General features: G+C 37.2%; 2 long non-coding RNA genes across 2 annotated transcripts; one reads left to right on the top strand and one right to left on the bottom strand.

Moving 5' to 3' along the window:
- Positions 1-717: 717 nt before the first annotated feature.
- On the bottom strand, positions 718-1741 carry LOC108814642 (uncharacterized). Its single transcript, XR_001943674.2, has 2 exons — positions 1123-1741; positions 718-1053 (listed from the first exon to the last, which is right to left on the bottom strand). It is a non-coding gene; the product is annotated as an uncharacterized LOC108814642 (long non-coding RNA).
- Positions 1742-11975: 10234 nt separating this feature from the next.
- Positions 11976-12768, top strand: LOC108810697 (uncharacterized). Its single transcript, XR_001943162.2, has 3 exons — positions 11976-12144; positions 12240-12386; positions 12468-12768. It is a non-coding gene; the product is annotated as an uncharacterized LOC108810697 (long non-coding RNA).
- Positions 12769-13330: the final 562 nt, after the last annotated feature.

Below are 13330 nucleotides of genomic sequence, written 5' to 3'. Positions count from 1 at the left end.
ACTTTATTCTATCTATGCAATTCTTTCATCTATCTATTGTTATGAATTGCTTAGCTATGTCTGAGTAGTTTACTTGTTAGATCTAGGGTTTAAATAGGTTTGTGGGATTAGCCCCAAACTATAATTGCTAAGTTGTGATATTCATCAAATAGATTGCACCCTAAGCTTGTTCTAGAGTAGCTAACTAGAATATAGATCACTAGGATCTTTGATATCTTGAATTATCTGTTTGAACTAGTATCTCCTTGGAGAAGAGCTAACCGCCCGCCTTGAAATCTAGTGTTCATTATCAGCTCGCGCCTAGGCATATCTAGAAGCCGTCGATCGATATCCCGACAGGTGAATCGATCGCCTAGCGAAAGGTGTATAGATCGATATCTCTAAAGGATATCGATCGACTCTTTTTCTGTGTCAACATACGACAGTTGAGACCAGAGATCTAGATTATTTACACTACAAAAAAAATGGTATTGATAGCAGGAAACAACCGCTATCATATGTCATAGATAGCATATTATGAACCGCTATGTCTGCCCCAGCTATAATAGGTTTTCTGTCTATGATAGCAGTTTTCTAAAGGCTATTACATCGGAAAGCTATGATAGCGTTGTTTTTACTATTTGCTATTACAGGTTTTTATTATTTTTATTTATATTTTAAAATTATTAATTAAATTTAATATAATAAAAATATATATTCGATTTTTAACATAATGAATGGTTTGATATTGAAATTGGTTTATTAAGTAAATCTTGGTTTACAAATAATATCGGTTTAGAAATCTAAACCTAAAACTTAACCTAAAAAAAATTTAACCCTACAGAATAGAATCTATGCCGTCAACGATTTTTCTTCTTCTTCTTCTGCTACTTCATCGTCTTCACCGTCAAGCTCTTCTCTTCCACCACCATCAGCTAATCCTCTGGTGCTTCTCATCTATCTCTCCTCCCTCGTCTCTGAACAAACTCTAGCTCATCTCTTCTCTCCCGCTAGACTCCAACTAACGACCCACTGCTTCTGCTACCCTCCTACTCTTCTTCCTTGTCCACCTTCCTGTAACAAGAACAACAGATAAAAAAATCAAACCACAGAGAAAGAGAGTGAGAGACAGTGAGAAGTGACCTGTGGTGGTGGCTCCAGCCGCCTTGAGCCCTTACGCCTCCAGCCGGATCCCTTCGCACTGTCGTGAACTGCCCGCCTCCTTCCTCCTCCGGCCCCACCTTTGACGACGGAGCGAGCTCGAGACGGTGACGACGGAGTGAGCTCGAGACGACGACAGGGAGACTTGATGCCGGTGACTATGGGGCGAGCTCCAGACCTGGATGACGGCGACGGTGGTGGACCTGGTGGTGGTGGGTTGTGATGAGCATAATGGCTCCAGGGAGAGAAAAGGAGATGGCTGAGGGTTGGTGGTGACAGATGAGTTTTCACGTTTCAAATAATTGAAGATACCAGAGAGAGATAGAGAGAAAGAAGGAAGATGAAACACAATGTTTTTTTTTGTGAATCTGAAAAGAGACGAGAGAGAGAGAGAGAGAGGGAAGAAGCACAATGAATCTGGACCGTTCAAAAAAATTAAATCAATGGTCAATATTAGCTATCCTCACCTTTCTATTTGATTGGTCAATTTATGCTCACCAATCAGATTTTTAAAGCTATTTCATTTTTTTTAATGCTATTGTTCCCTATTCTATTTTGTGTTTTAATATATAAAATAATTATAATATAGTTTCGTAAACAAAAAAACACATTTTGAGAAAACATCAAAATTTTATAATTTACAATATAAAATTTTTAGATTTAAATTTATAACTTTAAAAGTTAAACTTTGATATTGATATTTAGGTATAAAATAGAGTTTAGGGTTTAAGATATATAGCATTGGTTATAAGTTTAAATTTGAAATTAAAATTCAGAGTTAGAATAAAATAAATGAAGTTAAGGGTTTAAGAAATAGAGTTTTGGTGCTAAATTTAAAGTAGAATAAATTGTGTACAACTATAAAATAGTTATAATATTGAACAAAATTTAAGATTAATATTTATGTTAGAGTGTTTTGAGTAAAAAAATTGGTTTTGGTATAATTTTGTATTACTTTGAAAATATGAGTGTAGGTATGTTTTTTAAGATTTAAGTAGATAATATTAGATTTTGAAGTTTAATTTATGAATAAATATATGGGGTTTAGAGTAAGGGTAAGATTTGAGTTTTTTTAAGAAAACAAATTGATAGTTCGTATTAAGGTTTGGTGTTTAAGTTTGAAAATAGTAGATTGATATTTAGATTATTATTTGGATGTAAAGTTTAGACATAGAATTTGAAGTGTAATTTTAAGGGTTGATTTTAAGACTTTTATATCAAACTTTGAAAATAACTCAATTTTGAATTTAATTTAATATTTTGACTGGAGTATGAACAGTAGGAGTGTTAAATACAATATGTTAGTGTATATTTATGATTTGGAGTATAAGGTTTATGTATAGAGTTTAGGGTATAGAATTTAATTAAAGATTTAAAGGTTGTGTTTTGAAAGGTAAAAATTAAGATCAAAAGAAATAACTTTGTGTTTAAGTTTATAGTTTCAGGTTATGGTATGAAAGATTAGAGTTTAAAGGTTTATGTGTTTAGAGTTTAGGGTTTAAAACATGTTTAGTGTATGAGACTTTAAAGATTGAAAATTGAATTTTTCATAGCATGTCTCAAAACAATGCTATCATAATATGCTATCGAAAAAATATAAAAAATTATATTTTGTCAGGTTTCTAATTTCCACTTTAATATTGGCGGTATTAGTGATCTTTTCTTCCCGCTCACTAATTTTACATGATAGCATTAATAAACTGCTATCGATACAAACTCAATTTTTTTTTTGATTTTTCATAGCACTTCGGAAAACAATGCTATCATAATGTGCTATCAATACCACTTTTTCTTGTAGTGTTAACCAGTGAGACATCACTGAGAGTTAAGCGACTGAGTTCTATAATATCATGCAAACAACTTGTTAGGCATTTATAGACATTATAATCTCCATTCCTGAATAAAAGCCCTAAGTCTAGCACTCTTTATTTCATTTAAACAACCTATCATATTGTTAGTTAGAGCAACTACCTTGCTCATTTTAGGAATTGCTATTTACATTTCCATCTTTAAAACCAACTTTACCTAGGATTGATTAGTAGATTATATTTAATTGGTTCCCTAGCTCCTCGTGATTCGATCCCTAATTACTACAGCTGTACCTCTTATTTGAGAGAGTAAGCTCTACTGGGTAATTTGAGCACTATCAAATTTGGCGCCGTTGCCGGGGAGATTTGATCGCCATTAGATTTAATTTTATCAATTTTAGGTTTTTCTTTTTACCCCATTTCTGATTAAAATTTTTCTTGTCTTTTCAGGTACATGCCCAGCAGTACCAGAAGCAATAAGGGAAATCAACTACTATTCTCAGAAGACCTTGCACACTTGGAACGTTCAATCCGCAAAGACCTACGCTCCGCATCGATCGACAGAACCGCAGTACCGTCGACTGATATTCACGTTCAACCGTTGACCGACACTCAGACAGCATCGTCGACCGATACCGATCGCCGATCCACATCGTTCGATACTACCCAGCGTACATCGATCGATACTAACCCGCGAGGCATGGTTACGATTGTTATTCTCACGCAGGGCGATAATGGAAACATGTATGACCAAGATGGTCATATGCGTAATGCAACATGTCAGAAGCTAGATGCACAGGGAAACATAATCCCTGAGCCTGAAGCTGAGGCTACAGGAGAAGCTCAAACACGATCGTTGGCAGACTACAATCGTCCAGACGAGTACTACACCAACAGATCAGCTATTCGACTTCCAGAGATTCAGAAGCCGAACTTCGAGCTCAAGCCTCAGTACTACTCTCTCGTGTCTCAGATACCTTATTCTGGGTTATCACACGAGCATCCTATGGACCATCTGGAGAGGTTCGAGGATCTTATCGCTGCTATTCGTATGGATGGAGTCCTTGAGGACTACCTACTTTGCAAGCTCTTCAAATACTCACTGATTGGAGAAGCTTCACACTGGCTCAAGCAGCTACCTACAGGATCATTGACATCCTGGGCCGACATCAAAAACGCCTTCCTACGTAATTTCTTTGATGAGGCACGCGCTGAAGACTTAAGGAGCAAAATAGCCACTTTCACGCAAAAGCCTGGTGAGACTTTTAAAGACGAGTAGATCAGATTTAAGTTCTTCCAGCGAGACTGTCCACACCATGGATTAAATGAAGTGCAGCCGCTAAGCACTTTCTACAGAGGTATCACCTTGAGGTATCAGATGGCTCTTGATACTGTTAGCGAGGAGAACTTCAACACCAGGAATCCAATAGAGGCTGTGAGACTTATTGAGAACCTAGCCAACAGCAGCAACACCAAGAACACTGACTCTGACAAGAAGAAATCGGTTGCAGCCATCAGGGAAGACCAGATGAATGAAGTCATAGTCAAGATAGATGCTTTACATGCATTTCTGGGGAAGCCTGTCTGCTCAGCTGAAGAAGGAGAGGATAGAGAAGATGATACAAAGGAAGATGTGAACTACATTGGAGGTACTGGATTTCAGAGATATGGAAACCAGAGTGGAAACATAAACTTTTTTGGCAGTGGTCAGAAGAGTAACTACAACCAGAGTTCACAGTATCAGAAACCCTTCACCAACACCAGGAACTACGGCAACTCAGCTTACCAAAACCCACCACCACCCACCCAGCAGAGTAAGTTTGATGCCATGATTGATAGAGTTCTAGAAGGTCAGCAGAAGCTTACATTAGAATTCAATGGGAAGATTGACTCTGTCTTCAACAATCTGACCACAAGGATAGACACCATTTGCACTCAAGTTAAGAAACTTGAGACACAAATTGTCCAGACTGAAGACCAGGAGAATTGAAACTTCTAAGGAAGTAGGGGAAAGAAGCAGGAAACACCACGTGAATGCCATTATAGATGATGATTTCTGGCAAGTGGTGAAACAAAAGAAGCTACAAGAAGGAGACTTTGAAGTGGAAAGTTCACTAAGTTTCGGAGGATCACAATGGTGTCGATCGACACCAACTAGTCCACATCGATCGACACCAACGATGTCATTTCCGGTACGACTGCAGATTGCAACGCGGTTAGGATATTGACACATGCTGAATTCACGGCTTCACATCCTCACCCACACACACCTACAAAGATATCGACCGACGAGATGAGCCACTCATCGATCGACACAAAGATGAGAAACGTATTGATCGACCATTTTCACCACCTATCAATCGACACACACCTCTCACATACCGAGTGCAACTACCATCGATAGACAGCAACCGAATCAATGCACTCAGACCCACACCGAAACCACAAGCTAACCCTACAGAGACTACTGGTAACCCTTCAGACACTACACCTACATCAGAGGGAACTGAAGGAAGAAGGTTAAGGAGTAGAAAGGAGAAGATTCCTAAGAACCTTAAGAGGGAAGCTAATGAAAAGGAGATTGATGGTTTCACTAAGAGAGTTATCAGAATCCCACCAGAGAAACCATTTGAGGAGGTTTACTTCACAAGTAGATTGTGGATGTTCTTCAGAGTAACAAGGGAGACTGAAAATGACATTAGAAGAAGGTTTGACAATGTCAGAGAAGATATGAGGAAAATGATTACTTTGAAGAAGAAGAGTGATCCTGGGAAGTTTGCAATACCCTTTGTAGTACAAGGGATTGAATTTACTCATGCACTATGTGACACTGGTTCATCAGTTAGCATCTTACCAAAGGTCATGGCAGACCATCTGGGTCTGCAAGTAGAGCCTTCACCAGAGATCTTTACATTTGTGGATTACACTCAGAAAAACTATGGAGGCTTGATCAGAGACCTGGAAGTTCAGATTGGTCATGCTATCGTCCCTGTGGATTTTCATGTCCTAGACATCAAGCTAAAGTGGAACTCTTCCCTCTTACTTGGAAGAGCATTTATGGCTACAATAGGAGCTATATGTGACATGAACACCAACAGGATGTGCTTGACTATGATAGATCCAGAATCCACTACGACCCTGTCAAGCTTGGAAAACCACCAGCCAAAACCGTGGTAAAAGAAGATGATCTTGGTATCATTGCAGTTTGTCATTGTGAAGTCGAGTACGAGACAGAGTACTCGGGATCGATCGACAGCACCTTAACTTCATCGATCGACACCAGCAAGTCAGAGGAGATCGACACCAAACATGGATTGTCGATCGACAGAGACCCACCAGATGATGAACTCGATCTACCAGATCATTGCTACCCGAATTTCGCCATCCCACCCATCAGTAAAGAAGATGATTACTCAGTAAGGAGTTGGGCAGATAGCGGATTTCATGAGAGTTTTGCAGTAGATATAGCTAGATCTTTCCACAGTGCAGACCACAGTGAAGAACATGATGCAGATTATTGGGAAGAGAGAGCTTGGGAAAATTACTTGGAGAATGATAGATTTGCAAATCGATTCCCAAAATCGATCGACATCAAGCGTCCACCATCGATCGATTATCTACTCCATCCAGCAAAACGACATCGTCCATCGATCGACATCGCCAGTATCACATCGATCGATATTAACCCCGACGACTTAAAGGACAAAGTTGGAATTTCACCGATTAGGGCAACACATGGGTATATAAGGTTGACAACACCAGCCACGAAAATTCAAACCTTAACACCTTATACCCAGCAGCTTCCAGCATTCAAAAACTTAACAATGGAGGACTGCAACACCATGAACAATCGATCCAACCATGCAGCTAGACGATCACCGTCGATCGCCACCACCACATCACCATCGATCGACGCCTTCAACAGAGCTTAATCTCGATTTCATGATCCTTATGATATCAGGAATGTTTCACTAACACCTGATGATTTTAGAATATTCAGGGACACATATGGCTATGCAAGAGAAATGGATGGAATAGTTCTGCACATAACCAGCGAAGACATAGCAGACATCCTCCAAAGTTCTAATGGACCAGAAAACCTGTTCACACAGCAACGTGGCCATCCAGACATCCTAGGTCACGTCTAGGACAACCACCACGTCACCACAAGGGAGGATACAGTTCCTCAAAGCTTCGGTCAACCCAGGAGTTCACCATCGATCGACATCGTTTCATCACCGTCGATCGACGGTGGATATCCCAGATCGATCGACAGAGCAAGAGTCAGATCGCCCGACAGACGATTGGAGTTTGGACGACGTGCCTTTAATACTGATGGATCCAAGAGATTCAAAGGGGAAGCAAAGGATGAATATGATGTCGAAATCATCCCTGTTACCAAGGAGCACATAAGGAGAATTCTGGAGAGAGCATCTCTTTTTCACAAAGGTTGCTTACGCCTTCCAAAACACATATGCCCTTACCATGCATACAGACCACCACCAGTACCCTACAATAGAGAGGAGATAAATGATATGGTGACTGATGTATGGAGAGCTCAGGTACACCTTGAGGCAGACATGCGCACATTGCTGGAAGACACTTTCCAGCCTTTGGATATCAGCTACAAGGATTTCCAAAGTGACATGGCTGAGATAAGAATGGAGCTTGGAAACATATTAACCATGCTTAAGAAGGAAGCTACGCCACCAGTATCGATCGACACAGTACATGTACCATCGATCGACATCGGCAAGACTACATCCAAGGACCGACCAGAATGTTCATCACCTAAGAGAGATGAATGGGAGATTGCTTACATCAATACACGGATTGGAGACGTCTACAGCCCTCTCAACAATAATGTCGAATGGTTAAGCAAGAGGATCGATCTTCTACAGAAAGAGCTAGCATCAATTCGCAAGAAGGATCAGGCTCAGATTGCTACTTTTCTATCAATCGACACACAGTCTTCACCGTCGATCGACACAAGGTTCGCAGCACTGGAAGATAGGATGAAAGCATACGAGGAAAAACACGATCATTTCAGTTCACATATCATGTGATACCAGGATACACTGTCACAACAGCTGAACGAGCTACAACAAGACATGAGCAGAGTTCAAGATCATCTTGGTCTTCGTGAGAGAAACGCGACATTGATCGACAAGCCTAGACCGATATCGATCGACATCGAGCCACCACCAGCGAAGAGAGCATGTACTACAGCAGAAGTTGATCAGATCAAGCACGAGCTGTACGAAGCTATGAATGCTATGGAGAGGAGACTCAACGGGACCTGTGATGACATTGAGGACACTGTCAACGAACGAGTTGATATCACTCAAATTACCCTAAGGAGTGAATTACTCTCTCAAATAAGAGGTTCAATTGTAATACTTAGGGATCGAATCCACAGAGACTCAAGGATTATACAATAGATTAAATAGTATTAAAATAAAGCTGGATAAATATGTCTTAAATAGTAAATTAAATGGTGAGCAAGGCAGTTGCTCGATTGATTTGATTTGAGATTGTTAACAGAAGGAAAGGTAGCTAGATTTAGATATTATCACAGGTGTGAAAATTTTGCAAGTTAATTAGGGTTTTTAGTATTCATAGTTCTGAACTCAAACTTTTAGTTTAATCAAATGATTAACTACGCTTGGATCTCGGGTCATCAACTCTTGTTCGATGATCATAAGAAAGTGTCGATCGATAATTCAATGGAACATCGATCGATGCACCTTTCACAATATCGACCGATACAACCCTAGTTGCGCCAATCGATATTGCTTCCAGCGAGCCTTAAGATCAGGTTTGATGGGTTCTCTAATATAACTAGCACTACAAGAAAACAGCCCATTTGCAAGGGAAATTTGCAACGGAAAAATTTCCAAGCAAATTCGCGATGCATTTGCAACGTAATTGCGAGGAAAAATATAATTCTCGCAAATTCCTTGCAAATTTGCGAGGAAACTATTCTCTCGCAGTTTTGCGAGGGATTTGCAAGGGAATTTACAGAATCCTCGCAAGTCCCTCGCAAATTTGCGAGAAAAATATTTCCTTGCAAATTTGCAAGAATATTGTGAGAACTTTGCAAGTCACTCTTAGTTCCTCTTCATTCCTTCAAAAATTTATGATGTATTTGCAAGAGACTAGACTTGTGTATACAATATATTGTAATTTTCTTGAAAAGTCTATCTTTCTGGAATTTGAACGGTTTGATTTTCATCAAGGATTTTGGTGTCGGATAATATATTTTATTAAATTATTTAGTGTTTAAAATGTATATCGAAAAATATTTTCAAAAATTTAATCAACTATGGTTATGAATTTAGTTCCCGAAACTACTATTACGAAGTACTTAACATTTAAACCTTATAACTTATGTAATTAATATACGTCAACTAAATTTCTGAAAAATTTTAAACATACTTTCACATAATTTTTTTTGAAACCGAATATATCAAATAATACAGTCCGAAAACAAAACAAAACCTCAAACGAGCCCCTAAAATACATTGACATGGATTTGCAAGGGACTTGCAATGGAACCCTCGCAAATCCCTTGCAAATTTGCGAGGGTTGCAAATTCCCTCGCAAATTTGCAAGGGATTTGCGAGAGGTCCATTGCAATTTCCTTGCAAATCCATGTTTTACGGAATTCGAACGGTTTGGGTTTCATCAAAGAGTTTGGTGTCGGATAGCACATTTTATTGAACTATTTAGTGTTTCAAATGTATGTCAAAAATATTTTCAGAAATTTAATCAATTATGGTTATAAACTTAATTCGTGAAACTGCTATTACGAAGTACTTAACATCCAAACCTTATAACTTATGTAATTAATATATGTCAACCAAATTTCTGGAAAAAGTTAAACATATTTTCACATAAATTGTTTTTTGAAACCGGATACATAAAATAATACAGTCTGAAAACACAACAAAACCTCAAAAGAACCCCTAAAATACATTGACATGGATTTGCAAGGGACTTGCAATGGAATCCTCGCAAATCCCTTGCAAATTTGCGAGGGTTGCAAATTCCCTCGCAAATTTGCAAGGGATTTGCGAGAGGTCCATTGCAATTTCCTTGCAAATCCATCTTTCCGGAACTTGAACGGTTAGGGTTTCATCAAGGATTTTGATGTCGGATAGCACATTTTATTGAACTATTTAGTGTTTAAAATGTATGTCAAAAAAATTTTCAGAAATTTAATCAATTATGGTTATAAACTTAATTCGTGAAACTACTATTACGAAGTACTTAACATCCAAACCTTATAACTTATGTAATTAATATACGTCAACTAAATTTCTGGAAAAAGTTAAACATATTTTCACATAAATTGTTTTTTGAAACCGGATACATAAAATAATACAGTCTGAAAACACAACAAAACCTCAAACGAAACTCTAAAATACATTGACATGGATTTGCAAGGGACTTGCAATGGAATCCTCGCAAATCCCTTGCAAATTTGCGAGGGTTGCAAATTCCCTCGCAAATTTGCAAGGGATTTGCGAGAGATCCCTTGCAATTTCCTTGCAAATCCATCTTTCCGGAACTTGAACGGTTTGGGTTTCATCAAGGATTTTGGTGTCGGATAGCACATTTTATTGAACTATTTAGTGTTTAAAATGTATGTCAAAAATATTTTCAGAAATTTAATCAATTATGGTTATAAACTTAATTCGTGAAACTACTATTACGAAGTACTTAACATCTAAATCTTATAACTTATGTAACTAATATACGTCAACTAAATTTCTAGAAAATGTTAAACATATTTTCACACAAGTTGTTTTTTGAAACCAGATACATAAAGTAATACAGTCTGAAAACATAACAAAACCTCAAACAAAACCCTAAAATACATTGACATGGATTTGCAAGGGACTTGCAATGGAACCCTCGCAAAACCGTTGCAAATTTGCGAGGGTTGCAAATTCCCTCGCAAATTGCAAGAGATTTGCGAGAAATCTCTTGCAATTTTCTTGCAAATCCATCTTTCCGGAATTTGAACGGTTCGGGTTTCATCAAGGATTTTGGAAGGGATTCTTTGCAAATCAAAAATTTGCGAGAGAATTTTGAGGGGTCCATTGCATTTCCCTCGCAAAATAATTTTCCCAACTCAAAATTTAAATTAAAAAATATTTTTGTAATATATATAATATCACAAACTATATACAAATTTAAAATTTTACATTAGACACTTCAAAATTAAAAAAACACAAAACAACACAAAACAAAATCAGTAATCTAAACTCTAAAACTATATCTACAACCCTAGAATATATATATAAACTCTATACCCCAAATCACTAATTAGTTTTTTATACCCTAAACTCTAAACCTCAAAACTAAATCATACAACATAATAATAAATTTAATCTTCAAACATAAATGGTAAAACTCAAATATTAAACCTAAACTCTAAATCTAATCTTTTTAAACTCAAATTCTTCAATCTTAAATCTAAACCCTAAACTATATATTTCAAACCCTTTATATACTCTAAGTCCTATATCATATTCTAAACTCTATATCATGATACATTAAAACTTAACAATTAAACAAAAATCATATACTGAAGCTAATATCCAACACTCCAAAAGTTATAACACTTTTTAAACTAAATCATAAAATTATACACTTTATAACCTTTAAATAAAATCAGTATATTTTAAAATAATGATGAAATCTAAAACACTAAATACTAAATAAAAAGTAAATAATATAAGTAAATAATTCATAACACTTACTAAAGTTATCAAATTAGTTTTTTGAAAGATTAAACAGAAACTTTTTTGTGCATCATTAAACACAAACCTACGAACCATTAAAATTTAAACCTTACCTCGTTCTCTAATAACAAGATACTTTATAAAGATAAATAAAAACTAAAAGAAAACAAGGAAAATTGTGATTGGTCTAGCCACATGTGCAAGGATTCTAATCTTGTCCGTAGAATACATTTAATCCAACGAATCAGATTTCTTTTCTTCTCTCACATTTCTTTCTTTATCATTCTCTCTGCTTTTCCAATCGTCTCTCTCTCTCAAATTTTGACTTTACCATTTCAGTTACCAGAGTTCCTCACCACAAAAGAGCATTGGAGAAGGAGAAAGTGTACATATAAGGTTCAAGAACCAGTTCTCTTTATCTTCACCAGAAATAATCGTTAAAGGTAAGTAGAAGAAGAAGCCCTTTACATATATTTTTGTTGCAAACAAAGTACTTTTAAGCTCCACCAGATCTAATCTTGCTTCTTGTGATTTTTAGACAGAAGAGATGGAAAGCTCTTGGCCCATCGCTGCCGAGCTCTAGCCCGTGGCCTTCGTCACCTCATCTTATCTACATCTCTCTTCTACTCACGAACACCCTCGTCACCTCCTCGCCACAGTTCCTCCTCTCCTCGTCTCCTCCTGTGTAATCTCTCTCTCTCTCTCTCTGTGTGTGTGTGTGTGCGCGTGTGTTTTCGTTCTCACTTTATCTCTGTTCCTTATAAAGGAGTTTTTGCGGCAGAAGAAGATGATACGGTGGTCGATGGATTTGCTAGAAGAAGACTAAGAAGATTTGTGGTAGATGTGGTGGTCGTTGGATTCACGTCACACGACTTGAGGTTGGAAGAGGAAGAAGAAGATCTGAGATCTGGTGAGGTCGAGGACGCGGCTTGAAGCTTCAAGATTAGATTTAGTTTTTTTTTCTGGTTTTACTTTTTTTTTTTAAATTCTGGTTTAGTTTGTAAACCGGATTTAATTGTAAAACGTTTTATAAAATTAGTTACAATGAACTGCGAGGAAATTTAAAATGTTTTTTTTTGTGATTTTTTATTTTTATTTTTCAATTTTGATTATATAAATAATAAAAAGAATAATATTTTTCAAAAAGTTGCGAAAAAACTGTGTTTCGTAAATCTATCGAAAATTTGCAACTAAACATATTCCGTTGCAAATTTGCAACGAAGCATATTCCGTTGCAAATTGCAACGAATCATATTCCGTTGCAAATTTGCGAAGAACCATTTTCCGTTGCAAATATGCGAGCAATCATATTCCGTTGCAAATTTGCGAGGAGCCATTTTCTGTTGCAAATTTACGAGGGTATTGCAAGCATTTTTTATTTGCGAGTAAGGATTTGCAAGGAAACGACTTTCCTTGCAAATTCGTTGCAAATCGCGATTTGCAACGGAATTGCGATGTTTTTTTCCCTTGCAACACACATGTTTTCTTGTAGTGTAGGAACAACTCTCGTTTGTTCTCAGTCAGATTAGAACATACTAGTTTAGTTTTCAGGAAATTGCTAAGTTCACACTTATCCAATTTAATCCTAAGATCTAGGTCAAGGATGACTAATCCCAAACAAAGTATTAA

Source organism: Raphanus sativus, chromosome 6 (assembly GCF_000801105.2).
Source record: "Raphanus sativus cultivar WK10039 chromosome 6, ASM80110v3, whole genome shotgun sequence".
Classification (NCBI taxonomy): Eukaryota; Viridiplantae; Streptophyta; class Magnoliopsida; order Brassicales; family Brassicaceae; genus Raphanus; species Raphanus sativus.
This window is presented reverse-complemented; position numbering and strand designations above follow the sequence as displayed.